A 26,189-nucleotide genomic window follows, 5' to 3' on the forward strand; every position below is an offset into this window, starting at 1 on the left:
ATCTTATGTTATGTATATTTTACAATTTAAAATCGTGGTGAAGGCATAAGCACTGCTATCTAAACGTGACTAAAATCCAAGCCCACCCTAGGCTGAGAACATGCCAAAAGACGGGCCTCCTGAAATGAAAACAAACTCTGACTCAATCCCTCCCTTCCCCCTTAACTCTTCTATCATAAGATAGGTTGCTTATGTTCTTAAGGGTTTGAAAGAAAAACAACCCCATTACAAATGGGTTTCTGTTGTGCCTTTGAGCTCGACCTGTTCATCTTGAGTCATTAAGAGCCGCTCTGCCGGTGCCATACATGCGTCTGCTCACTCTGCAGCCTGTAGATGAAAGAACTGAAATGATGGGGGAAGGTAGGCTCTTAAAAGGCCCAGGCTCAGAGTCCTTGGGAACATGTTGCTGTTTTCTGGCTCCACAAGGACATTAGGGAGAAGAGGGATGAGCTGAACTGGTAGAAAACGACAACAAACTGTAAAAACAACCTACCAGCCATCAAAGTTGGAAACATTCCCAAGAAGAAAAGAGTGGCTGCCCTAGAGGCCAAGGCAGCAACGCAACAGCTCTGCCTAAAGAGGCAGGCATGGGAGACACAGAAAAAGAAGGAAAAAAGAAAGAGCAGGAAAAAAAGAGAAAGTGTATGCTTTCTCTTTAAAGAGAAGGAGCTAAAAACAATAGGATACCAGCACAATATATAAAAGTTTCTACCAGGCCCAGGCTGTGAAGACACGGGATTGCCCTAAAGTAAAGGAGGGAATCTCAAGCTAGACAACTAGAAGAAATCCCTGACAGTATTACGGGGCGCTGAGAAGGGAGATCAGGAAACCAAACACATTTGCTTGGGTCAGTCTGGAGGCAGGTAGAAGAGAAAGGAAACCCTGGAAAACCAGGCTGTTGTCTGGAAACCTGTTATGTGGATCCACCGAATGGAGAAGGAACAGACTGATACCCCATTGCCACCCATCCATCAAAGTTAGCCCAGAACAAGGACTCCAGAGACTGGGAAGAGACTGAACTTCCTATCCTGGGATCCAGAGAGTTCTCTGCCCCTGAGCAGCTTCTGTTCCTGCTTTCTGCCTCCTCCCTCAGAAGGTAATGGAGTGAATCGAGTCAGCTGCTCTTAAGTCATTAACAGGAGCAGAGCTTGATGATATTTTCTGACTCAGGCAACCTAGTCAGACTCTTCATCCCTCTTGGAAATCCATCATCTAGGATCAAGCATCACTATCGCTCTCCCATGTAATCCTCAGGCTCCTCCCGGATCATCATGCCAAATCCCTTGACTCCAATAATAATGCAAAGGAGCCGCATTGTGATGGGGGGATTTGTCCTCTGACTTATGTTTTCATACCTACGTGCTTACGGCCTCCTTTCTGAAGTCCTCCCTCAATCTCAATTACTGCAATAAGAGGCATTTGTTTTCTTCAAGAAAATTGTTTAAAAGGGACATGGATCTCGTTGGCTATAAAGATCAAAGAATTGTTTTCTATAAATAATAAGTAAATAGAAAAGAGACTAAAGGTTGAGGCAATTCAGAGTTATTTAAAATTATCTTTTGAGCTGTTCTAGTTGTAGGAGAAAAAAAGCTCTCCTCTACTCCTAACAAGAAGTTTAGAGAGAATCCTGTCTAAGATTCACAAAGCTTTCAGAGGACTTTGACACCTGTCATTTCAACCCATCTTCACAAACATCCTGGGATATGAGGAAAGTGGGCATTATTATGATACTCATTTTAAAAATAAAAAGTATAGGGGAGTAAATTAAAGCCCAGGGAATAATCTTAACTTCAGGAGTAACTAAGGCTAGGCATCGAGAAGAACTTGCCCTCTGCAGGAATTGTGAAACACTGGAATTCACTACTCAGGGAATGTGAGTCAATCCAACTCGTCATAGCTGAAAGAGGGCTTTGGAAAAACAAGGCCATGGGGCTTCACTTGTCACATCATATCAAAATTGCTCTAGTACTTGTGTGTCTCCCCTGCTAGACCCTAAGCTTTCGCAGAGAGCTCAGAGTCTGTGGCAGTTCACTGTTACCGCCTCAGAGCTAACTAGAGGGCCTGATGTTAAACAATTACTCAATAAATATGTGATGAAGGAAGGGGGAAGGGGGAAAGGAAAAAAGGAAGGCAGGAAAGGCTGAAGAGGGTGTGAGCAGAGGCTGAGAAGAAACTAAAGGAAGAAGAGAGCTAAGGGGCCCAGGAATGGCACAGAAGCTACAGTAAACATGAGGGATAAAAAAGGCAGGCACTGGGGGGACACAGGAGCAAGAGAATTAGGGACTGCCAGGACACCAGTGAAAACAGAATGGAAGGAGGTCACAGAGAAAAAAGAAGGGTGTAGGGGAATGTCTGGGCAAGAAACATTCCCTTATGGCCCCAGCAGTTGGTGCCTCCTATTGGTGGTAGTTCCTTCTCCAGGATCCTGTAAGCCAGGGGCTATGTCAGGAGCTAAGGACATGATGGCCGAGAAGAACTATGCACAGGACAAACAAGCAGGAGACGGGTATTTACTCAGCAAACATCTTGGAGCCTATTCTCCAAGGATGGAGGAGCCAGCTTTGGCAGCTGCTTTACTCTGAAGTCACTAGACAAGTTGGGCAGGTGGAAGGAATTCAGGGAGCACATAGGAGCTACTGTGCCTAAGACATGATCTCACTATGCTGGGCATCTGGGTACCCACCTCAACTAAGAGCCAATTCCAAAACGGGTATGACTGGGGCAAAAGTCAGGGTACTCTTGGACAGGAAGCAAGTTTGAATCCTGGATGTGCTATGTATTTTTTGGTGAGTCACTCAAACTTTCTGGCCCTCACAGGGAAAGTGGATAGAGTTGGACAGCTAAGATTTTTACAATATCCAAGTCTTACAGGTTTGACACCTGCACGTTTGACAACATGTTTTTCACTGGCCTTTCCTACCCACCCACCATCATCAACCTCTTCTTCCTGATTCAGTCCCCAGTGCCCAATAGCAAGCACACTATGTTGAGGTTCCTTGAAGAGTTGGAGAGATTTAGCATGTAGGAAATAGGTTCCTAGTGTTCCAGGGGGGATTTCAAGGAAGGTTACTGGACCATAGAGACCCAAACTTAGTCTCTGGTTTCAGAAAGGCCCATCCGTCTATACTCTAATTAGGATGGCACTGCTGTGAAGGTGCTTCCCGAAGTTCCAACCCACCCCACTGATAAGAAGTGTCTGGTTCCTGCTGCTGCTCTGTATCCACAAACTTCTTGCATGTACCTAGAGATACCAGAGGAGGTCGCTCAATTAATCTTGGAAGCTAGAGACACTGCCCTGCTAAAGACCCATACCCTCACCAACCTCCTCATCCCACCTCAGATCTTGTTTTTTTTTGTTGTTGTTGTTGTTTTTGTTTTTTTGTTTTTTTTTTTTTTGAGACGGAGTTTCGCTCTTGTTCCCAGGCTGCAGTGCAATGGTACAATCTCGCTACAACCTCCACCTCCTGGGTTCAAGCAATTCTCCTACCTCCCCTCCCAAGTAACTGGGATTACAGGTGCCTGCCTCTACGCCTAGCTAATTTTTGTTTTTTTAGTAGAGATGGGGTTTCATCATGTTAGCCAGTCTGGTCTCTAACTCCTGACCTCAGGTGATCTACCTACCTCAGCTTCCCAAACTGCTGGGATTAGAGGAGATGAAAAGGTAGCATTTCTCCCTTACAGCATCTTCTGACATGCTGCAGAAATCAGGAAAATAGAAATAAAGATTTCAGCTATCACCATGGAAACTGGCAGTCTCTATGGCTTCCCCTCATGCACACTCCCCATCAACTCTTTCCCTCCCACCTCTACATCACATAAGCTCATAAGATTTCTCTTTGTGGCCAACCCACCAATTCATTTGGAACAAAGAACAGAAAAATAGCTAGTTTGGAGAAAACAGCCTGACCCCTGGCTTTCTAACCACTCCCCTAGAGCTGAGGTTCCCTCCCAGATCATCATGTCCTCTTCTTCTCTCACACAGAGCCCCATCCCCATCTCATCATCCCTCTGGTGCCTTCTTCCTATGCTCATATAGTTCCCCCAGACAGAACTCTTGTCCTATTGGTCCCCAAATGTGGGTCCTTTAGCTTCAAAAGGCTTCAGTTCAGAACTCCCGCAGCCTCAGACTGCCATGCTCTGAATCCAGCTGCCTTCATCCCCATCTAAACCCATTCTTCATGCCACTTGCATGCAGACCTACCATGTTCACAGTCTCAGAGCCTCTCATTCCCACCCAGGTACTCTCCATTCTTAATGTTCTCCAATTCAGGGTCCTCATCCCCTATCATTCTGCATATCCTCAAGCACTTCCTTATTAAAAGGAGTCTTTAAAAATATTGATACTTCCCATCATTCATTCCCCATTCTCACCCATCCCCCCACCAAGTCTTTATTCAATCTGCATATTGAATGTTTGAACACCTGTGCCCCCTTGAGAGAAGAGAGGGAGAAGGGAAATCTCTCTCAGTGCTCTCTTCTCCTTTCCCTCGTCCTGCTCCAGTGCCCAGTGGGGGCTGTGAGACTTAATTAGCCTTTCCAGATTACTCTAAGTTTCTTGAGGGAGGCTCCAAAGACTATTCTGTGCTGGGAGAAATTTTATCGGCGTCTTTTACGGCTTTGTTTGTTCTTCAATTTCTCCAGCTCGGACTCTTTATCCAAGTCTCTTCAGTCATAAAACAACCTCAAAAGGACAAACTGAAACCTAACTACCTAGAACCACCTTGCTGCCTGCCCCTCACCCCACCCCGTGATTGAAAAGGGGCCCCTGGATCCCTATGGTTGCCCCTTCAATCTCCCCTACCCACCCAACAAGCACCCATCCCAAAACATGGTATTCCACTGCCCCACCTCCCCTATCTGGGAAAATGGAAATAGAGGATGACTCAGGGGGTCAGGGAGGATCAAGGTTTGTTTACAGCTTTGAGATCTGTGGATGAAAAGTAAAAAGGGTGGGGAGTTGTGAAAAAATCAGGTGAAGCGTCTGGGGCTCAGAAGCAAATCACTGTCCACCCCACCCACCCACTTCCCAGACTGAGGTTCTTAGTCTTTCGTAAGTGTGTAAAACAGATTTGCACTGAAGCATGAGCACTTTAAGCTAGCCTGTACAGAACTGCCCAAGCCTTTGCTTCTTCTGTAGGGAGCTGAAAATTGAGAAGACAAACATGCGCGTAAGATAGCCTCCATCTATTTCAGCCAGATGATCTAAAATGTGTTCGTGTAAGTCCAGCCTATTACTGTTCTGGTCAAGATCTGGACTTCCGTAGAGAAAGGAAGACTTACAGAGGACTAAGAGTAAGATCTGTTATGTTTCTAGAGGGTTATTTAACCTTGTCTCTCAAGAACAAGACAATAAAGAGCTGGTAACAACACCAGAAGATGTTAAAGTGGCCCTATTGTATACTATCTCCTTCCCAAAGTTATCTTCAACTTCCAGTTTTCCCTCTCGACACTGTTTTCTCTCAATTATCTCATCCATTTCATGGCTTCAATTTTTACTTCTATGTGGGTGAGTTCTGAATCTGTTCTTCCAGAGCTGGGCACATTCCCTATAGTCTCCCACTTCCAGTGTATGATGAATGGGGGCTCCACAGCACCTTAAACCAACTTAATTTAAAATGTAATTTACACTCCCTTTGAAACCAGGCTCTCCTTCTAGCATCCTCTTTTTCTGTTAGCAGTACCACTATTCTACTAATAATCAAAGCTGAGAACCTCTACCCTCATCTTTGACTCCTCTTTATTTTCCCTTTTCTCCCATCTTACCCACCCTCCCCACCACTACTCCACCAAAGTCCATTAGTAACCAAGTTTTGTTCATCACGTTTTCACAATGTCGGTACTTCCATCCATGCATTTCTATTTGCATGCCATGGTCCTAGTTTAGTCTTTTAGCATTCATTATCTAAGCTTCTACATAAGCATCCTAATAGTTCTCCCTGCCTTTCATCTCTTTTCTAAGTTATCTGCCCACTAACTCAAGAAAGATCTCATTTAAGCAGTTTTTACATGTCTTTTCATCCCCTCTTCTAGAGCCTGCAGTTCTATTCGTCTCTTTCAAAATAACTTTACATGAACCCTCTGTGCCAGATAAATGGGTCATTCATTGTTTCATTCATTGAACAAATACACATTGAACATCTAGCTACTATATATTTGGTATGCTAAGAAATCAAATGTGAAAATATATCATCCTGGACCTCAAAAAGTTTAGAGAAAGCTCTGTTTAGTGTGTGTAGAATACCTTTTGCTCTCTTGCTTCCATTTCGTTAATGTAGAATGTTCTGTCTATTCTCAAAATTTTCCTTAAAATCCTATCACTTCTATGAAGCTTTCTCTAGCCAGTCCATCACAATTCTCCCTCCCTTCCCAGAATTCCAATAGCACTTAATTGTGGTTACCACTCATAGGGCATTGTCTTACTGCCTGACTTACAGTTTTCCAATGCCATACTTAAATATACTCTGTGTGTGTGTGTGTGTGTGTGTGTGTGTGTGTGTGTGTGTGTGTGTGCACCCAAATGATTTCAAGCATCTGGAGAGTAGGGACTGCCTTTCTCTGTTACTCATGGCATTTAATGTAGTGCCTTACATATATGATTATGCATGTAATGTGATTGAAGACACCATAGTGGCCAACTGAAGAAGGGAATTTCTGAAATAGAAATGCAGTATAGTGTCATGGAAAAAGCAATGATTCGGAAGTCAGAAAAAGTGAGTTTGCCTTCCTGCTCCACCAGTTGTTAGCTGAGACCTTAAATTCTGTGCCTAGTGTATAGGGGTTTTTTTTGTTTTGTTTTTTTATTTTTGTTTGTTTGTTTGTTTGTTTTGGGACGGAGTCTCTCTCTGTCACCCAGGCTGGAGTACAGTGGCATGATCTCAGCTCACTGCAACCTCTGCCTCCCGGGTTCAAGCGATTCTCCTGCCTCAACCTCCCAAGTAGCTGGGACTATAGGTGCCCACCACTATGCCCAGCTATTTTTGTATTTTTAGTGGAGATGGGTTTCACCATGTTGGCCAGGCTGGTCTTGAACTCCTGACCTCAAGTGATCCACCTGCCTCAGCCTCCCAAAGTGCTGGGATTACAGGTGTGAAACACCATGCCTGGCCGTGTATGGGTTTTTTTATGAGAATTTAACTTAATGAGAAAACACGTGGAAAGAGTAGACTAGTGCCTAGAACCTAGTAACTGCTCTATAAATACTCACCTCCTTCCTTTCAGTTTGGTTCTAGTAAGGCAGGTTGGGTAGGATAACCTGCTACAGTTTGAATGTTTATTCCCCCCAAACCTCACGTTGAAATTTGATCCCCAAAGTTGGAGGTGGCACCTAATGGGAGGTATTTGGGTCATAGGGGTGGATCCCTCAGGAATGGATTCATGTCCTTCTGAGTAGGGGTGATAAGTGAGTTCTCATTCTTATTAGCTCTGACAAGAGCTGGTTGTTAAAAAGAGCCTGGCACTTCCCTCCCTTCTCTCTTGCTTCCTTTCTTGCCATGTGATCTCTGCACAAACTGGCTCCACTTCACTTTCTACCATGAGTGGTAGCAGGCTGAAGCCCTCACCAGGAGCAGATGTTGACATCAAGCTACTTATACAGCCTGCAGGGCATGAGCCAAATAAACTCCTTTTCTTTCTAAAGTTCCTTTATAACAACATAAATGGACTAACACAGGGGCCTTCCTACTTCAGCTTGTGTAGGCCCACAGGAACACAACTGAGAGAGAAACACTAACCTACTCAATCACTACTGACTTTCTCTCCATCTTTATTCTTGAAACCCTCAGCATTTAGCCTACTTTATCACTTTTGTTATATCACAACTCCCCTTCTCTAGGAAGCTTCCCACTCTAGTTTCTCCCAGTAGTCCTAAACTCCAAGTCTGGAGAAATTATTTTCTCCATCCTCCATTCCTAGGCCTGACATCATCTTATTTACCTTTTCTGAATAAACTTTCTAGGGTATTAGGTCTAAGGATCTCAACACCCTAGCAAGGATCCCATTCTCTTCCTCAACCTTAACCACCACCTCTCCCAGCCCCTCACAGATATTGTGAAAAAGCTTGGGGACAGTGACCTGAGCAACACAGTGGCCAATGAAAGCCCAGGAAAGTCTAGCACCTCCACATGAAGTCTGAAGTAACTCAAGGGTCACCCAACCCAGAAGGAGAGTGAGTGTTAAAGTTTCTTTCCATTTTTATTTGGACCCAGGTAAAGATCTAAAAAATCAGACAAAACAGAAACACAAAGGGTTAAAATCCAGGAGTTCTGACCAGTGGAGTCATCCTGTCCCATCACTGTGACCACCAGCAGTGGCAACAGGTGTCTACTAGGGCTGCAAGAGCTCCTCTGGTAGAGAAGGGGGAAAGGCGAGGGGTGAGTCAGCACAGGCTGAAAACAGAGGGTTTTGTTCAAAGAGAAGTCTGTGATGCAAGCTCTAGGGAAACAATGTGTTCCTTGTTTCTTCACCCCCTCCCCACCCATCAGGCCTTCACCTCTCTGTTCTCCCCACACTCCAGTCAGATCATTGACCAAGTCTTTGGTCAGAATTAAGACAATAGAAGCAGCCTCCTAAGAGCTTCTGGTTTCCATCTATCCATTCTCTACTCAACAACCTTAACTTTCACCATCATCCTGACTTATCCCCTTGTGGGAGGCCAGCAATGGCTCACAATTATCCCTAATTTCATATCGCTATTCCTCAGCTTAAGTTTCAGAGCTTAACTTTATGCTATGATTCCACGATGCTCACTCTTTGCTTTCAGCAAAGAAAATCTGCTTCTCTTCTTTATGCCTCCAAAGACATAGACCTCTGACACATTCTTTTGTCTTTTTATCTATCCATTCCTTTCTTTCAAAAGGTCTATCTCTTTCTTTCTTTCAAAGCCTGCTTTGAAATACTTTCTTTCAAAGTATTCTCCTCCAGGAAGCCTTCCCTGTGTAATCCAAATTTCTAATTCCAACCCCACTTTTATACTATATACTCTTAGTATCTGGTATCCAATGTACAATTTTATTTGTCTGCATTTCTCTGGCTCTGACTTGTATAGCCTGACTCCTTCTTAAACTAAGAGCTCCTCCTCCCCCTCAATAATATTTTAAGTGTTTTATGTTCAGAATCAAGCGTAAAAAGAGTCCAAGTTACAGAGTTATAAAAAACGGAGTGGGAAACCTGGGGAGGGACAAGGTGGGCAGTGATGGGCAGAAGATCACAAAGGTGGGAATGTGGGAGGTATATTTGATATAGGAGGCACCAGGACACAAGGGTACCATCATTAAATTTTTCTTCCTTGTTCATCTGCACATACTTCTGGGCTGGATGTTATACACAGAAATTACATAGATAGTCTTTTGCACTTTAAGGCCTCATAAAATAGTCACAATGAGATAATAAAGGACAAATAAACCCAAAAAAATAAAAAATCAAAAGATAATAGGCTGAAATATGAAATTATAATACTCCACAGAAGTCAAGGTAATTGAGAATAAGGACCAAGATGTGTACAAAATGAGAGAAGAGGACAGAGTTTTAAAACTGGGGTGGGAGAAGGGTAGGGAATTGGGGGATGTTCCAGGTCCAGGCACAGTGAGACCAAGGAAGTCACCAGCTCTCCTCTAGTCCAGGAAAGCATCCTTGAAAAGAAGGAACTTTCTGAATGCCTTGAATGACAGGAAATAGATGACTTACTAAGAGCCTCACCCTCTTTGAAAGAAAGTGGAAAGTGAACAAGCAGAAGGAGAGCATGGCAGATATGCCTGAGCCAGGCAGCAGCAGGATTTTGCTTCAGTCCCAGTCCTTCACCACTCAGCATTGTGATCCTAGGCCCTAGCGTTCCCTGGAACAAAGCATGTTCCCAACAGGACTGGACTGGTTGGAATGAGTTTTACCCCACCCCCAGCCCCAAATCCCTTCTACTGCTTGCTAGAGGGCAGAACTTCAAACCCTGAAATAAATCCCCTCATCAATACCACTTACAACGATATCATCCTTTACAATTCTCAAAGCACACTCATATGTACAATCTCATGTGAGGCTCCCACTCCCTACTGAAGCTCTATTCCACTCGCCATGCATAGTACTGAAACTCTGTATCACAAATAGACACGGGGCTCCTAGCACCTGTTTCACAGTGTCTGGTAGCTAGCTGGTGCTCATGAAACGCCAAGGAACAAAGGGTTGATGAATAGATCAAACGTCTAACTTCTACAAAATGGGATGAAATTTAACATCATAAAGGACTTCCTGACTTTGTGAATGGAAATCTATGAAGAGCCAGAACCAGTGACAGTCACAGAATTGGTCCACAACTTCCCAGGCCAACATGTTGGTACCTCCAAAATGTCCTTTCCTTAGCTTCTGAGAAAGAAAAGAAAGTGATACTTATAATATCTCTACCAGGTGCCTGTCATAGGTACTTACACATACAGTAACTCATTTATCCAGGCCATACTCCAGCCCAGCCCTTCCGGAAAGGTTGCTTATACCTTTTTCTTTAATATCTTACAGAGGGTAAGCAAGAGGGTAACTTCACACATTTCACATGTGCCTTCCCACCTCCATTACTAAGGCTTTCCTTTTGAATAAAGGCATTACTTTATGGTGCAGTTTAAACCCCTTTCCATTCAAAGCATCTCTCTTATAATCCCTGCCTTAGCAAGCTTTCCTGCCTTACCCCAGCACCCCTACATACATCCCACATATATGCTGTTTTCTTCTGCCCTATGTTCCTTGCCTCCCTTTCCACGCCAAAGGCAAATAGCCCTCCCTAAATCACAAAAAGGTAGATGCAAAGAAAGAGAGGACATGGTGATAAGGTAGAGGCCTTGAGCCTGGAGAGACTAACGAGGGTGGGAGGAGAGAGCCACCCACCCTCCGTCAAGGTGGCTTTGCCTGCAGTTTTTATTATGCATCGATTTTCTTATCCATCTTCTTTAGAGCCTCTTAGATCTTCAGGCTGCGGCTGTTTCTCCAAATTGTCATTCACTCCAAGCTCTCTAGCTCCTTGCAGCAGCTAAGGGAGGGAGATGGGGGCGGGGGAGCGGTGGCGGGAGAAGGCAGCCAAGAGAGGTGAATGAGGGTTGCTAAGTAACCGTTGCCAAGGAGCCAGTACCAAGGAGCATCCCAAGCTGCCTCCTTATTCCAACCTACCTCCCTTCCACATTCTCCCTCACTTAAGTTCTCTCAGGTCTTATAAAGCAGCTTGATTCTGTCACCTTCACCAGCTGCAAAGCTTTTTCCTCAGCCCTTGAGATGCAGGGCTGCAGAATCCAGTGCCTGAGAATCTCACATTCCTAGACCTGAGTTGGTCATCATGGGCACCCTTCTGTCTTTCAGATGGCACCATCAAAAATAAATGATGACAATATTTAATTTGATTAACAAAAAGGAAGGTCCTATCTGCATAGGCAGTTTACTTGTGGTAGCCTGTTCAGAGGGTGGACACAGGGGGCAAGTGTCTGTCTCCCTGAGACAATTTGAACCTCCTCAGGGAAGCCCCACCATTCCATCTGAAATTTTGTGAATTCTAAGAACACAATATATGTTCTGTTTCAGGATCAATTCTAAACTAAAATGGCATTTTGATTACTTAAAAATGTGATTATTAATCAGGTTTATCCATACTGTCCCCTCAACTGATGCAGAGACTCCAGAAAGTGCTACATATTTTATTTAAAACTTGCCTTATTAGTTCCATTTAACTCAAATAAATATTAGCAGTTCTATGGTAGGGCTAGCACAGAGCAGGGAGAACTGGTTTGGGTGAGGAGACTGTCATTGAGTTAAACTAGTCTAGGATTCAAACTCTGCCACAAATAATCCAGAAAACAGATGATCATTCTTCTGCCAACAACCCCAGATAACGCTGGAATCACCATCCCTCTGAGGCGAGTATAGAGATTAGGTAATGATCACAGATTACTCTGGATTCTTACAAGGTTCCCTATTTCCAAATTGACTAAGGGCATTCTCTTCACTAAACCCACAGTTCCTATCATATGCCACACATTTTTCTAGGTATTTCTGTCTGTGGTCCAAAGGGTCTCACAGCCATCTTCCTACCATTACTGAGAAAAATGGTTCCACCATCTCCTTCAAAATCTACCAGTTTTCCATGGCTGACAGTCAATACCTCTTAGATGTTCCAGATGCTGCTTCAAACAAACAGGGGCACTAAACATAAGAAGAATTCTTTTTACCTAAAGATCTCCAAAAGGTAGCTGTACAATATAGCACAGTGGTAGTGAGGAGCAAGATTTTAGAGTCAAATGGGCATAATTTCATGAGCAAGGAACATCAGACCTTCAACTGTAAAACAGGAATAATGCTGCCTATTTCACAGACTCCTTGTAGAATTAAACAAGATGGAGTATGTACCCAGTATTAATGTATTATAAGTGCTCGATAAATAGTTGCTGCTGTTATTATCAACATCATTATTACCTCTGGCTTACTCATAATAGGGTAAACAAACAAATAAAAATAGGACTCTCATTCACCAAAAAACCTGTAGTCACCATGTTTCTGTAGCCACCCAACTTCCAAAATTGAGCTATTATCGACTAAATGAAGGCAAAGGCTGAAGTTATGTCTAAGCAATAACGTGGCCAGAGAAGGTAACCTACACTGAGGCTGGGATAGAGCAAAAGTCCAGGATATAATCATGACCCCACCACCTCCTTAAGGATCACCATTTACATGATAAGCCCATGAAGCAAATTCTGAATTAAGAAATTGAGAAGAAAGAATGGGTAAGAAAATGCTGCTATATAGGACTAAGGAGTTCCCTTTCTCTGACCCTTTATTCTAACCACATTTTATTTAAGTCCCTATCACCTTCACCCCGCTCCATCTATCAGGAAAGATGGGAGGGGATGCAACTGCCCCTTAGGCCACCCATGTCAATGTCTAACAGGTTCTTGCTGCTAGTCCTTCCTGATGCCTAACCACAGTGACTTCTGCTGTGCTCAAAGCCCACTCCCTCGTGTATGCTGCCCCTATAACTTATCTTCCCACCTCCTCAAGGTTAGAATCATAGATGAAGAAAATTGGGAGAGAAGAAAGGGAATAAAAATGAGAAAGAAAGTAAGCAAGAAGGACTGGTCAGGTGGTGGATGGAAGGAGTTAAGAGGATTGGAGACAGGGATGAGCAGGGTTGCAGGGGAAGAAGGGAGGAGAGTGAATGAAATGTACAGAACAGTCTCCCTGACTCTGCTCAGTGGTTATAGAAAGAAATAGGCCTGGTGAGAAGGGGGAATAAAGAAGAGGAGAGACTAATGGGGAGATAGGCAGACAGCTTTTCACAGGAAAGGGAAATGAGTTTAGGTCTAACAGAGAAATTCCCAATACAGATGCTGCCTTGGTGTTGCAGAGCCTGTTGTGGAAGAAACTTAGGACTTCAAGATGTTCCCCTGACTGACGTGGGCCATAGGAGTGTCTGCCCAGGGGTAACTTGACAAGATAAACTCACATGATATGGAGCAAAGGATCAGGGAAATTATTAGCAATTTGGTTTTTTGGAAAGTGGCTGAAAAAGGACAAAGCGTGAGAGCAAAGTAGTTGATAGAGACCATGATTTTAACTAAAGTCTCATCCTCTATTTCATCCCCTCATTCAAGGAACCCAGAGAGGATAATTGAACCCTCTTTCTTCCTCTAACTCCCATCTTTTCTCCTCTCCTACTGTCTTTTGAACATAGTTCCTTGGGAAAATCTGTCATATTTGTCTGCACTAATGTCACCCTGGCACCAGAATCCACACTGGCCTGCACTGAGCCCTGTTCCATCTGCCTAAGAAGGGAACCAATAACAGTGCCACCCACTGAGGGATAGACTCCACAGGACTTCCAGCTGAGAACTAAGTAAGACAATAATAAGCTAAGAGATTATTAACTCTGTGCCCTATCTAAATCTAGGATCCCTGGGTTCAGGAGTCAGCCTAACTATTCCACTGCCTCCATATATGTTCTTGTTTCACTCTTCCTTTCCTCTTTCAAGCAATGTTACTTTCTCTTCCACCTCATTTACCTTGCACCCACAGCATAAAGTTCCTGACCAGACCTAAAGCCAACTTCAGTGTATAATCTCAGGTTCTGTTCCAAGTGCAGATGGAAGAAGCTGTGCAACTACTCTTGCATGCCTCCTACTTTAGGTGATGTAAGTGGTCCAGCTAAGACAAGAATTTGGCTGTTTGACTTCAAAGGCTATGGAGGTACCACTATTCTAAAGTCCCTGTCCATCTCTGATGATCAGAAGTCTCTTATGCACAACCTTAGCAGCTAGTAGGAATTGCAGTTCTTTCTCTTCTAAGTACCTCTTCAAAGCCAGCAATATGAGTCCTCTAAGTGCATGTGTGGAGCAAAGAGGTAGGGTTTATGTTGAAGCAAAAGTACAATCTCTATCCTTGTTCAGGATGTTGCTTGCAGAGAGGCTGGTCCCAGTGGGGTGGGAGAAGGCTGAAGAGAAGTGAAGGCTACAGTTTTAATTACAGAAGCTTTCATTAACTAAAATAAGACCTTCTCAGCAGTCTGAGGTGTTCCTCAGCATGACCAAGGAGGTCAAGTCCTTTGTGAGAAGGGGAACGATTATTCCCGAACTAACAACCAAAATGTGTATCCCAAGAGGAAGCAGGAGTTGGGAATGTGATCAGTACCCTACAAGAGACATGGACTCACGCCACCAACTTGTACCAGGAGAAGGGCAGGAATGTGGTCAAAGCAAGGCCCTGACAATGAAAGGACTAACTGAGGCTGCTGGGGAAATGGCAGACCACATGATTCACAGAGCCCTGGCTGCCTTCAGCCTTGTATCAGGATCCAGAAATGACCAAGAGGGTCTCTAAAGTCACACAGGGGACATCCTTCCCCTCCCCAAAACCCTAAAGGCCCTGACCCACTCCCCCAAGAAGTACAGAGCCCAGAACCTACTGAGACTGAGATGGGAGGCTAAAAGGGAGTCTCTGTGACAGCAATTTGTGTCTCCTTTTGTCTACCTCTGATCTCCATCTCTTCCCCCAGCTTCTCACATCCCCAGGCATTATTTCAGAGGCCTCTACCTTGATCTGTCTCCAAGTCTCCTGCAAGATCAAAGCTCTTAACACCTGTTTTGCTTGCTGGCTCCTAGGCTAGAGAAGAGGGGGCAGGGTCCATCCTGAGGCAAGGGGAGGGCCCTGACTTCGCCTCTTCCCAAGGCAGAGGGGAGGGTGCGCGGCTGCCCCAAGGTAGCAGCCAAACCCAAGGCTGAGTTGGAACAACGCCCCCTGGTGGGAAGGCCATCATTCTTAGTCAATTATTGATTTTATTATTACTGTTACTCAAGTTATACATCGAATTAACTCATAATTATAGTAGGGTAAATATGTTACAGTGACAAGAAAGGCCTTTCATAATCTCCTTATCTAAAGAAGGAAGATTCCCTGTTAGTCTCTATAGCAAGAACTTGTTTACATCCTTCAGGTATTTATCATCATCTGTAATCATTTAATTGCTTGTTTTCTTGCTTATTGACTGTTCCCCACTATAAAAAGCTCTATATTTGAATGAAAAAAAGAATTAATGATGAATAAATAAGTTATAAGGGAATAAACCTACCAGAGGGATAAAAACTTCCCTATAATACGATGTATATCACATCCAGATCTTATAAACAATAGTATCTTTTTTCTTAGCATTTTGATGTTTATTTCCAGATTTTTCCATGAACAATTTTTTACGTTGCTTAAATAATATACACTTAAAAATAAAAATAATATACACTTAAAAAGAAAAACACCATCATATACATTTTATGCTATTATAAACTCACATAAATAGCCTTTTTATGACAACATATTAGAGTTCAAGTTGGAGTGAGATCATCAGGTATTCACAATAATATTTTATTTATTTACTTATTTATTTTTGAGACAGTCTCGCTCTGCCTCCAGGCTGGAGTGCAGTGGCACAATCTCGGCTCACTGCAACCTCCGACTCTCTGGTTCAAGCAATTCTCCTACCTCAGCTTCCCAAGTAGCTGGGATTACAGGCACGTGCCACCACGCCCAGCTAATTTTTGTATTTTTATTAGAGACGGGGTTTCACCATGTTGGCCAGGATGGTCTCGATCTCCTGACCTCGTGATCCTCCCGCTTCGGCCTCCCAAAGTGCTGGCATTACAGGCGTGAGCCATCATGCCTGGCCAACAATAATATTTTTTAAATATCCATAATGCCCTTACTTCCACATGTCTACCCATGGCTTCTTCCTTACAACTGAATCATTAAATTTATTTAACAATTGTTTGCTCTATGTTAAGCATTGTGTAGAGAATATAAAAATATACAGGACACAGTCCCTCTGCTCCAAAAGCTTATAGTTGAGTAAGGGAGAAACAGAAGATGCACAACTATAGCTGACGATCAGTCAAAGGAGGATAGGAGTTGAAAGTAAAGAAATTGCTTTCAAGTAGGGCTATCCAGGAAGGTTTGGACAGGGGGTAACATCTACGTTAAGCCATGATTGTGTAGGATTTCAGTAGTCAGAAATTGGGAGGAAGGAATTCCAGGGAAAAGACATAGCTAACGGGAAGGAATTCTTGACTTTGGGGATCATTTGATATGGAACTGCTCTTTATTATTAGCAATGCAAAGAACGGTGAAATTCAAGATAAAACTGCAGAAGCTTGAGGTTTTAAAAAAGGATGACAAGAACCAGGACCTGGGTCCCAGTTCAGGTTCCATTTGTGCCCACTTCTATTGTATCCAGTGTTATTTAAGGGATGCATACAAGGTTCACACAGGACAGGGTGCCCATTGTGCTTCCTTCTATATGTCTCTCATCTTCCCTCTTCCCCCACTGAGTTCTTTATTAACAATGAAATGATTTCTTAATCTCATTACTGAGAAAAGCACAAAGCACAGAAAAGCATATGCTACACAAATTAAGTTGGGTAATTTGCATACCTAGGGAAAGGGAGAAACCCCTCCCCCTTCCTTCTCCAGAGTCAATTTTCCTTGATCTTCTGACACCATATGTCAATAAATATCTATATTTCCTCATGCCCTAGACAGGAGATGCTGTTAAATGTCAAATGTAAAGTAAAGTTTGTCATAAAAATCCCTCATAAAAAAATCTCCCAACTACCAACATTGAAAGATGGAGGAGGGGAATTCCTATGTTGTGTTTGCCTCCTAATAATGTTCAGGTCATCCAGCTTCTTGCTTTCAGGAGCATCACAGACAATCTTTTCTTAAAGTTTTCTACAAAAGCAGGCAGAGGCATTCAACTCCTCTTACCACCCTTGCTTCTGCAAAAGTTTATTCTCATTCTTTTTTTTTTTTAATAAAACAGAACCACTGTTTAAATAACCAGTTTCTCACAATCTCAACTATAGATGTATTAGTATATTTTTTAATTATCCTCTCTCTGACAAAAGTATAGAGTCCCACTTAGAAGCAAAGAAATAAAGAGTTCTCTGAGCACCTTATATCAAGGGGTTCTAGAAAAGGGACAGTAAATGTGGGTGGTACTCATACAAGGGTGACTGTGTGTTAGGCTAGAAAGTAAAGGACAGGAGAGGATTGCCTTGTGGCTGCTGTTTCTCTTTCTCTGCAAACCTCCTCTGATTATAGCAGATTTATAGGGGCCCCAAAGCAGCCCAGCATCTTAGCCATAAACTTCCCAGAAAGAAAACTCATTGAGGTTCCCTTGAGAGGTGATGAAAAATAAATATCAGGGTTTGGTACAAACACATCAGCCAAGACCACGGGTGGAAGACAGCCAGTTCCCTATAGCTGGTTTAACTCATTCAGGATTTGTACATACATACACACAACATACACAAAAAGTCTAACACATAGACTCATGTTTATGGACCTACGGAGATAAGCGTACCTTACTCTTTAATGCCTATTTCCAGCCCAATGCAAACATGTGTCCACATAGCATGTATACACACATGACTTCAAATGAGTTGTTTTATACCCAGCCTCTCCCCCTTTCCAAGCTACTGACTGCAGGGTGGGGCACAGTGAAGGTGAATGAGGGAATGTCTGAATATAAGCTTGCATGTGTCACTAAGTGTGTCTCTGACTATATTCCAAAAAGCAAATAGAAATTGTTCCTTTGTTATTCACTGTTTGGATTATCTACTGTTTTTGATTACCTCTAAATACACCATTAAGTTTCAGTGATCATCTATCCCTCACTGAGCCACTACTCTGTGCAGAATATAGCTCAGGGGTTAGCAGCACAAGTTTTGCTCAAACTTGATGCAAATGCTAGCTTCACTACTTACCTTGCACAAATGACTTAACCTCTCCGAGCCTTAGTTTCAACTTCTATAAAATGGGGATAACAATACTTACTTCATAGAACTGTTGTATTACATTAGATAATTATGCAAAGCACTTAGAACAATGTATAGGGCACAATACTCAACAAATAGTAGCTATTATCACCATCATTGTATTAAACATTGAAGATATATAAAGAATATACATAGTGCCCGGCACAGTGGCTCACGCCTGTAATCCCAGCACTTTGGGAGGCTGAGGTGGGTGGATTGCTTGAGGTCAAGAGTTCAAGACCAACATGGCGAAACCCCATCTGTAGTAAAAAAAAAAAAAAAAAAAAAAATAGCTGGGCATGGGTGGCAGGAGCCTGTAATCCCAGCTACTCAGGAAGCTGAGGCAGGAGAATCACTGGAACTTGGGAGGCGGAGGTTGCAGTGAGCCGAGGTCGTGCCACTACACTCCAGCCTGGGCAACAGAGCGAGTCTCCATCTCAAAAAAAAAAAAGAAAAGAATATATATATATATATGAGTAAGCTGGGTATGGTGACTCATGCCTGTAATCCCAACACTTTGGGGGGCCCAGCAGACGGATTCCTTGAGCCCACCTCAAGTCTGAGACCAGCCCACCTTGAGCCCACCTTGAGTTTGAGACCAGCCTAGGCAATATGGCAAAACCCTGTCTCTAAAAAAAAAAAAAACAAAAAAGTTAATTGGCCAGGTGATGGCACATACCTGTAGTCCCAGCTACTTGGGAGGCTGAGGCAGGAGGATCACTTGCACCCAGGAAATGGAGGCTGCAGTGAGCCATGATTGCACCACTGCACTCCAGCCTGAGTGACAAAGCAAGATCCTGTCAAAAAAAAAAAAAAAAAGAACATATGTAAGTAAAAGAAATGTTCTTTTTCCTTGAGAGTTTAAGAAATCTCATTGGTAAGACAAGATAGCTACATGGAGAGACGAAGGACATGGAAACTTAAAACTGTTATTTGAGCCCTAAAATGCAACTTATTTTCCTAAATCTTAGCCCTATTTTGAAATTTTTAGCAAGGGTTTTAAAGCTCTGATGAAATTATTGTTTTCTTCTATCATTCATCATCCCCATGCCCATCACCTTAAATTCACCACACATCCATGTAGCCTTTCGTTTAAGGAATCGAATGGAGAATCCTTGAGATAGAAAAGATTTTGAGAGTTTATTTTGTGCATTTCCCTGTTTCAGAGCAGGAGCCCTCCTAGGCATTCCAAACCAAACTGAGGCACCCACATGCATGGCCAGAAAAATCTGGCCATCCCCTTCAATCCTCCCTTTAACTCCAGAAAATTCTTTATGTTCAGTTTCAATCCATAGCCCTTCAATATTGATCTTTCCTTGTTATTTATTCTTATTGGAGGTAAAGTACACAAACTCTTCAAAAGCTTAAGAAAAGTTCTGAGATGCCACTTGATAACTTTTTTGCATTGACTATGACTTCAGGTCTCTGGAACTCTATGTCTTGTATATTTTGTCATTAGCCCATTAAATATCATCACAAGATCCTTTAAAAAGCATTAATTTGGCCCCTCCAAGGGTATAACCCCTTACCCATTCATCTGGTCTCTCCTTTAAGCCTTTGGAAGAAAACCAAATATCCTAATTTCCATTACAGGTAGTTAAGAACTGCTACTTCAATCCCTCCACCCCCATAGTCTCCTCAATTAGTATCATTAGTATCATCAAATTGTCACTCATTTGATTAAGGGACAGTACAACCCTGAGGCAGGGGCATGACTGATCTGACCTCCCAGTCCCTTTCAGTCCGTCCATCCATATGAAGTAGGGGAAGCAAAATTGGCAGCAGTCCTAACCCACACAACACTTGCCCAAGGGGAGCCCCTGAGCACCAGGCAGACTCCAGCGTGGGCACAGCAGGCATTTTCCCAGAGTGGGCCGAGTGCCAAAGCCTGGCATGGTAACTGGTGTGGGAGGCCTGGAGACAGGGAGGTGAGCCAGGGCCCACACTCTTCCCTCCTCCCCAGATTCAGTCTCTCCAGCCTGAGCCTCTCCGCTAATGCTCCCAATTCCAAAGTTTCTCAGCCCCCATCTATTCCCTTCCATAGTGCCCACCCTAGGCCAGATGCTTCTCACCAATCATCTAGACCTGTGCTTCTCAAACTTTCAAGAGCATGCAGATCACTGGGGGAGTGTGTTAAAAAATGCAGATTCCAATTCATTAGGTCTGGGTTAGGGCTTACGATTCTGTATTTCTAACAAGCTCCCAAGTGATGCCCATGGTACTTGGCCATGGACCGTACTTCAAAAAGCAGAGATCTCAATGACTATAGCAATTTCTACAAGTGTCTCCCAGGAAGCGTCCATCTATCCAATTCCATCTGTCTACTTATCCTCCAGATAATAATGAGAACCATATCTCAGGCCTTTCTGATTCAGAAATCTCCCTCCATGGCACAATACACAATACAAACCTGGTTTATAAATTTCAATTCAAATGTGAAAAAAAAATACAATCTTCACAAGAGTCTCATTCATGACTCCAAAGATCCATGTAGCCTAGGATTACTGTCACATTTCTTTTCAAATCTGCCTATCCCTCTTTTATTTCCAAAATTGCTCCATAGACATCCTCTTTCAGGAAGCATCTCTTCACAAATATCTCTTTCTCAGTTTCTACTCATACCTTCCCTTTCCAAAGTAATGAAGTTTCAATCCCTGTCTCCTTACTATTCTCTTATTTTAGCCCCAGCTTTTCTCACCATTTTGGGTGTGAATTCCTACCGCAAAGAATCTTAGACGCTCTCACAAAGGTTTTGCACCCAGCTAAAAAAAAAAAAAAAAGAAAAGAAAAAAAGAAAGCACCTAAATGAGTTGGCAAGTATATGGGGAACCCTGCCTCTAGAAGATTTCCCTGGTGTCACCCACTCTCTGTAAGGACTATTTCAGAAATCCTACAAGTAAGAGAGTAGCTTTCCAGTCCTCCTTCCCAGAACAGGCCCTGTGTATAAATACAGAAGGAAAACATTGAGCCTTCTTCCATGCCAAAGCATAAATCTCTGACTGCTTCAGGAAAGATGCCTGTTGTGCCCACGCTGGAGCCAGTCTAGTCTTCAGGGATTCCATGGAATTCCAGGTAGAGTGGGCTGGGCCTTCTATCAATTTCACCACTTCCTGCTCCTCCCTGAATTCCATGGGAATAGATGGAGAGGGACCAAGGGAGGTTGTTACAGGCATTCTCCTGCCCCAGGTTTGTGTGATCCCTTGTTGCTCTTTGAATGAACAACACTGCTCTTACTGTTGGGGGAGGAGGTCTAAAGGAAGCAGAGAACCTAGTGCTTGCCGTGAATAAGATTCCAGTACGATGGAATAGACAGGATAGTGACCAGGACTCGGGCAGAGCCAAACAAAGGCAAAATTAGAAGCAGGAGCTGGGTACAGTTCTAGATACTAGAAGAATGGGGAGAAAGGCTGTTTGACAAAGAAGTCTCCTAGAAGATAGTTTTAAAGGAGATAGTGCTAGTCTGAAAAGAAGGAGAATCTTTTGTAGCAAGGAAATGTATAAGGCTCAGTTCAATTAAACAGTTATCTATTAAATGCACATTACATGCCTGGCATCTAGTGGGTGCTGTGCAGGAGTGAACAAGAGATGCTCCTTACCTACAATCTAGGGGAGAAAGAAAGAAAATAAAGACACACAGAAAACTGTGCTATTTTAATCTAGGTGTACTATTAAATGAAGGCGACTGTTAGAAGGGAGCCTTCGTTTCCCTCACTTCATCTTTATATATGGAGAGGCTTCAGCTGGAGCTTTGGTTTTCAAAGTGTGGTCCCTGGACCAACAGCATTAGCATCACTTGGGAACTTGTTAGAAATGCAAATTCTAGGCCAGGCACAGTGTTTCAAGTCTGTAATCCCAGCACTTTGGGAGGCCGAGGCAGGTGGATCACCTGAGGTCAGGAGTTCAAGACCAGCCTGGCCAACATGGCGAAATCCCATCTCTACTAAAAATAACAAAAATTAGCTTGACATGGTGGCAGGTACATTTAATCTCAGCAACTCAGGAGGCTGAGGCAGGAGAATAGCTTGAACCCAGGAGGCAGAGGTTGCAGTGAGCCAAGATCACGCCATTGCACTCCAGTCTGGGCAAAAAGAGCAAAACTCCATCTCAAAAAATGAAGAAAGAAGAAGAAGGAGAAGGAGAAGAAGAAAGAAATGCAAATTCTGGACGCATCCCTCCCCCCGCCACCACCACCCAGGCCTACTGAATTTGAAACACTGGTGGTGGAGCTCAGCTATCTGTGTTTTAACTAGCCCTCCAGGTAATGTTGATACATGCTAAAGTTTGAGAACCAATGAACAGAGTGATATCCCTAGCCTGTTTCCACTGTCTTACTTTCTGTGACTTCTTTGATTGAGTTGAAGAGACGGCACTGAGTGTACCCAGCCCAATCCCCTTCCAATTTTTTTTTTTTTTTTTTTTTTTTTTTTTTTTTGAGATGGGGTCTGTCTCTGTCTCCCAGGTTGGAGTGCAGTGGTGCAATCTCGGCTCACTGCAATCTCTGCGTCCAGGGTTCAAGCAATTCTCCCGCCTCAGCCTCCCAAGTTTCTGGGATTACAGGCGCCCACCACTATGCCCAGTTAATTTTTTTTTCTTTTTTTTTTTGAGACAGTCTTGCTCTGTCGCCCAGGCTGGAGTGCTGTGGCATGATCTCGGCTCACTGCAAGCTCCGCTTCCCGGATTCAGGCCATTCTCCTGCCTCAGCCTCCCGAGAAGCTGGGACTACAGGCAACTGCCACTACACCCGGCTAATTTTTTGTGTATTTTTAGTAGAGACGGGTTTTCATCATGTTAGCCAAGATGGTCTTGATCTCCTGACCTCGCGATCCGCCCGCCTCGGCCTCCTAAAGTGCTGGGATTACAGGCATGAGCCACCAGGCCCGGCCAATTTTTGCATTTTTAGTAAAGATGGGGTTTCACCATGCTGGCCAGGCTCTTCTCAAACTCCCTGACCTCAAGTGATCCACCTGCCTCATTCTCCCAAAGTGTTGGGATTACAGGTGTAAGCCACCACGCCCAGTTTGATGTTTTGTTTTTGTTCTTGTTGCTGTTGCTTTTGTTTTCAGAGCCAGCCTGTCCACAGTACACATGCATTCCAACCTGTTCATACACAGCAAAAATCTAACAAAAGCAGCCTCTAGTCCTATAGTAGGAGGCAGGTGGACGTTCAGCACAGTAAGTCTGTCTAATTTGGTGGTGTGGTATTAGCAAGCCAACACAGCTGCAGACTTAAAGCTAATGGTTTAAATGTCCGTATGTCTCCTAGGTCTTGATTATCAATTGGTACCGAACATAGGAGGGGGGAAATTGAGTTTTCATTGTTGATTTTGTTTTCAAAGCCGGCCTGTTGGCTCTCACCAACTCCAAAAGTGGGTTTAAGTGAAGAGCTGGCAGGGTGCAGGTTCAGACTACTTGTAGCGGAGAGACCTAGTTGAGGGGGTAAGAGAGCAGAAAAGCCAGAGGAAATCCTAGAACATTTTAACTACATGGAACCTTAGAAGTTATCCATTCTTACTTCTCATGTAAGATAAAGAAGCAAAGCACTGAAGGATTTGGGTGGCTTGTTGAAGGTCACGTTACTGTTTAGCAGCAGAGACAAGACTAGAACCCAGGACACCTGGCTGTCAGCTGTGTACTCTCTGAGCAGGTGGACCAAAGAAGACAATAGTAGAGAAACATTCAAGTGCAAGAATACAGATATCACCAAGTAGAAGAACCAACCCCAGGGGTTAGTGGGCTTCAAGCCCAAGTGCTTTGTACTCACAGGAAAGCTCTGGCTTTAATCTGCCTGTCCATGTTACCCCTTCACACAGCCAAGCCTCAAGCAACAGAGCCTGCTCGGTGTGCTCAGAACACTGCTTCACTTTCCTGTGCTTTCCCTAGCGTTACTCCCTCTGCCTAGAATCCACTGCCCAGCCCAGCACCCCCCACCAACCCTGCCCAGGTGGTGAAATCCTATCTGTCCTTTAAGAGAGCCAACTCAAATGCCATTCCTCCACAAAAATGTCTCTGATTTCTTTTTTTTTTTCTTTTTTTTTCTTTTTTTTTTGAGACGGAGTCTCGCTCTGTCGCCCAGGCTGGAGTGCAGTGGCGCGATCTCGGCTCACTGCAAGCTCCGCCTCCCGGGTTCACGCCATTCTCCTGCCTCAGCCTCCCGAGTAGCTGGGACTACAGGCGCCCACAACCGCGCCCGGCTAATTTTTTTTTTGTATTTTTTTTTTTAGTAGAGACGGGGTTTCACCGTGGTCTCGATCTCCTGACCTTGTGATCCGCCCGCCTCGGCCTCCCAAAGTGCTGGGATTACAGGCGTGAGCCACCGCGCCCGGCCCTGTCTCTGATTTCATCAATCAAACTTCACCACTGTGCCAACCCAAAATGATCATCCTCCACTCTGAATTTCCAAGACCTTTTATTTATTCATATGTTACTTATGGCACTTATCACTTTCTACTTTGTGTTGCGGCTAAACCTTACTTTTTGTATTAGAATATAAGCTCCTTAAGGGCAGGGGCCATACTTCATTACATGTGCTATCCTTTCATAATGCCTAGAACATGGTATACAATAAATATTTACTAAATCCATTATTTAACCAACCAACCAAAGTTCAGAAGTCATTTGTCAGGGAACATGTCACCTGTTGCAGCCTAAACATTACAGAAACTGACACTGAAGGACATCATAGAAAAATCAACCCTGCTCTTCCCCCAGAAAAAGCTCCAAATACCTCCCAACATTTTGCTTTTTTACACACCACATGACATAATCCCATTTGGGTTCGTCTAACTCATGTAGCTTCATGTACTAATTAAGCTGTAAGACACAACAGGGCATGAATTTATTGTGCAATAATTCACACGCGGGATGTTTGCGCAGTGCTTGGGCGTGAGTTATGACACATTAATTCACGGCCTAGAGGGCCTCATTGCAATTACAGAACCATTTTTTAAATATCATCTGGGTTTAAAATACAAATATTGGTCTCCCCAGTCTTAAAACCCTTAGCCCCAAAATACAGCTAGCCTCCGTTCTCCTCATTCTGCATTACCCACTTAGCTGTTCTGATGGCAAAGAATGTACAGTCCAATCCTTCATTTTACTCCCCTAGAATCAGAGGGGCACTGTGAAAAGAGAGGAAGAGGGAGAATGGGGCAGAGACTTTATAACTATCTGCAACAGAGAGAGAGGAGCTGGTCCTTGGGTAAGGAAACACTGGAGAAATGGATCCTGTAGCCAACTAAGGGTCTATTACTAAGAAAGGAGAAGGGCCAGAAAAGACTTTTATGAATTCTTACATTCAATAAACTTTACCCAAAACAACCAGGCAAAATTCACTGCAATGTTTATGTCCATAGTTAGGAGAGTGTTATGGGTAGGGAGAGAAGAAATAAGTCACCTGGCTCAGTAACTCACAACTAAAAACAATTCCTTCTGTCTCCTCTCTCCCCAGGGTTCTGGGAGAGAAGGTGAGCTCACTTCTGCAGATGACTCTGCTCACTGGCCACACCGTGCTCTATAAACACCCTGCACCATCTGTGATGTCAGTCGCCAGCCGCCTGGAGAATCTGCCCTGCTCTGGGAGCTTGTATTAAAACACTCACTTATAACTCCCTATTAATTTTTCACGAGGAGTTATTTTTAACTCGCTCAAACCATTGTCTGAAGATGCCAAATATATTTTCTTAATGAACGAGCCCGGCGTGTGGTTCCTCCTTCCCCTCCTCTCCTGCTGCTATTCAAATGGTCCCTTCCTCACGGGGCACAGGGCTTGGATGAACTATTCACAGCAATGCCCCGGAAATGAGTAGTGAGGAACAGAGAAAACCAAGACACAAGGCCCACACTTTCCTCCCTACTCAGGCTTTGGTTTTGAGAGAA

At 43.7% G+C, this 26,189-nt stretch overlaps 1 long non-coding RNA gene across 4 annotated transcripts in view; it reads left to right on the top strand.

The window, feature by feature from the left end:
- The window catches only part of LOC105474255 (uncharacterized), a 62,074-nt gene extending 36,097 nt beyond the window's left edge, over positions 1-25,977 (top strand). For 2 of the 4 annotated variants that reach the window (XR_011609134.1, XR_011609135.1), the window contains 2 exons: positions 13,691-13,852; positions 25,762-25,977. This is a non-coding gene — a long non-coding RNA (uncharacterized lncRNA). Of the gene's footprint in view, positions 1-5,137; positions 5,392-13,690; positions 13,853-25,761 lie in introns of those variants that run through there. The other 2 variants (XR_011609136.1, XR_982729.2) reach the window with 2 other exon arrangements.
- Positions 25,978-26,189: the final 212 nt, after the last annotated feature.

The sequence above is a fragment of the Macaca nemestrina genome, chromosome 10 (assembly GCF_043159975.1).
Source record: "Macaca nemestrina isolate mMacNem1 chromosome 10, mMacNem.hap1, whole genome shotgun sequence".
NCBI lineage: Eukaryota > Metazoa > Chordata > Mammalia > Primates > Cercopithecidae > Macaca > Macaca nemestrina.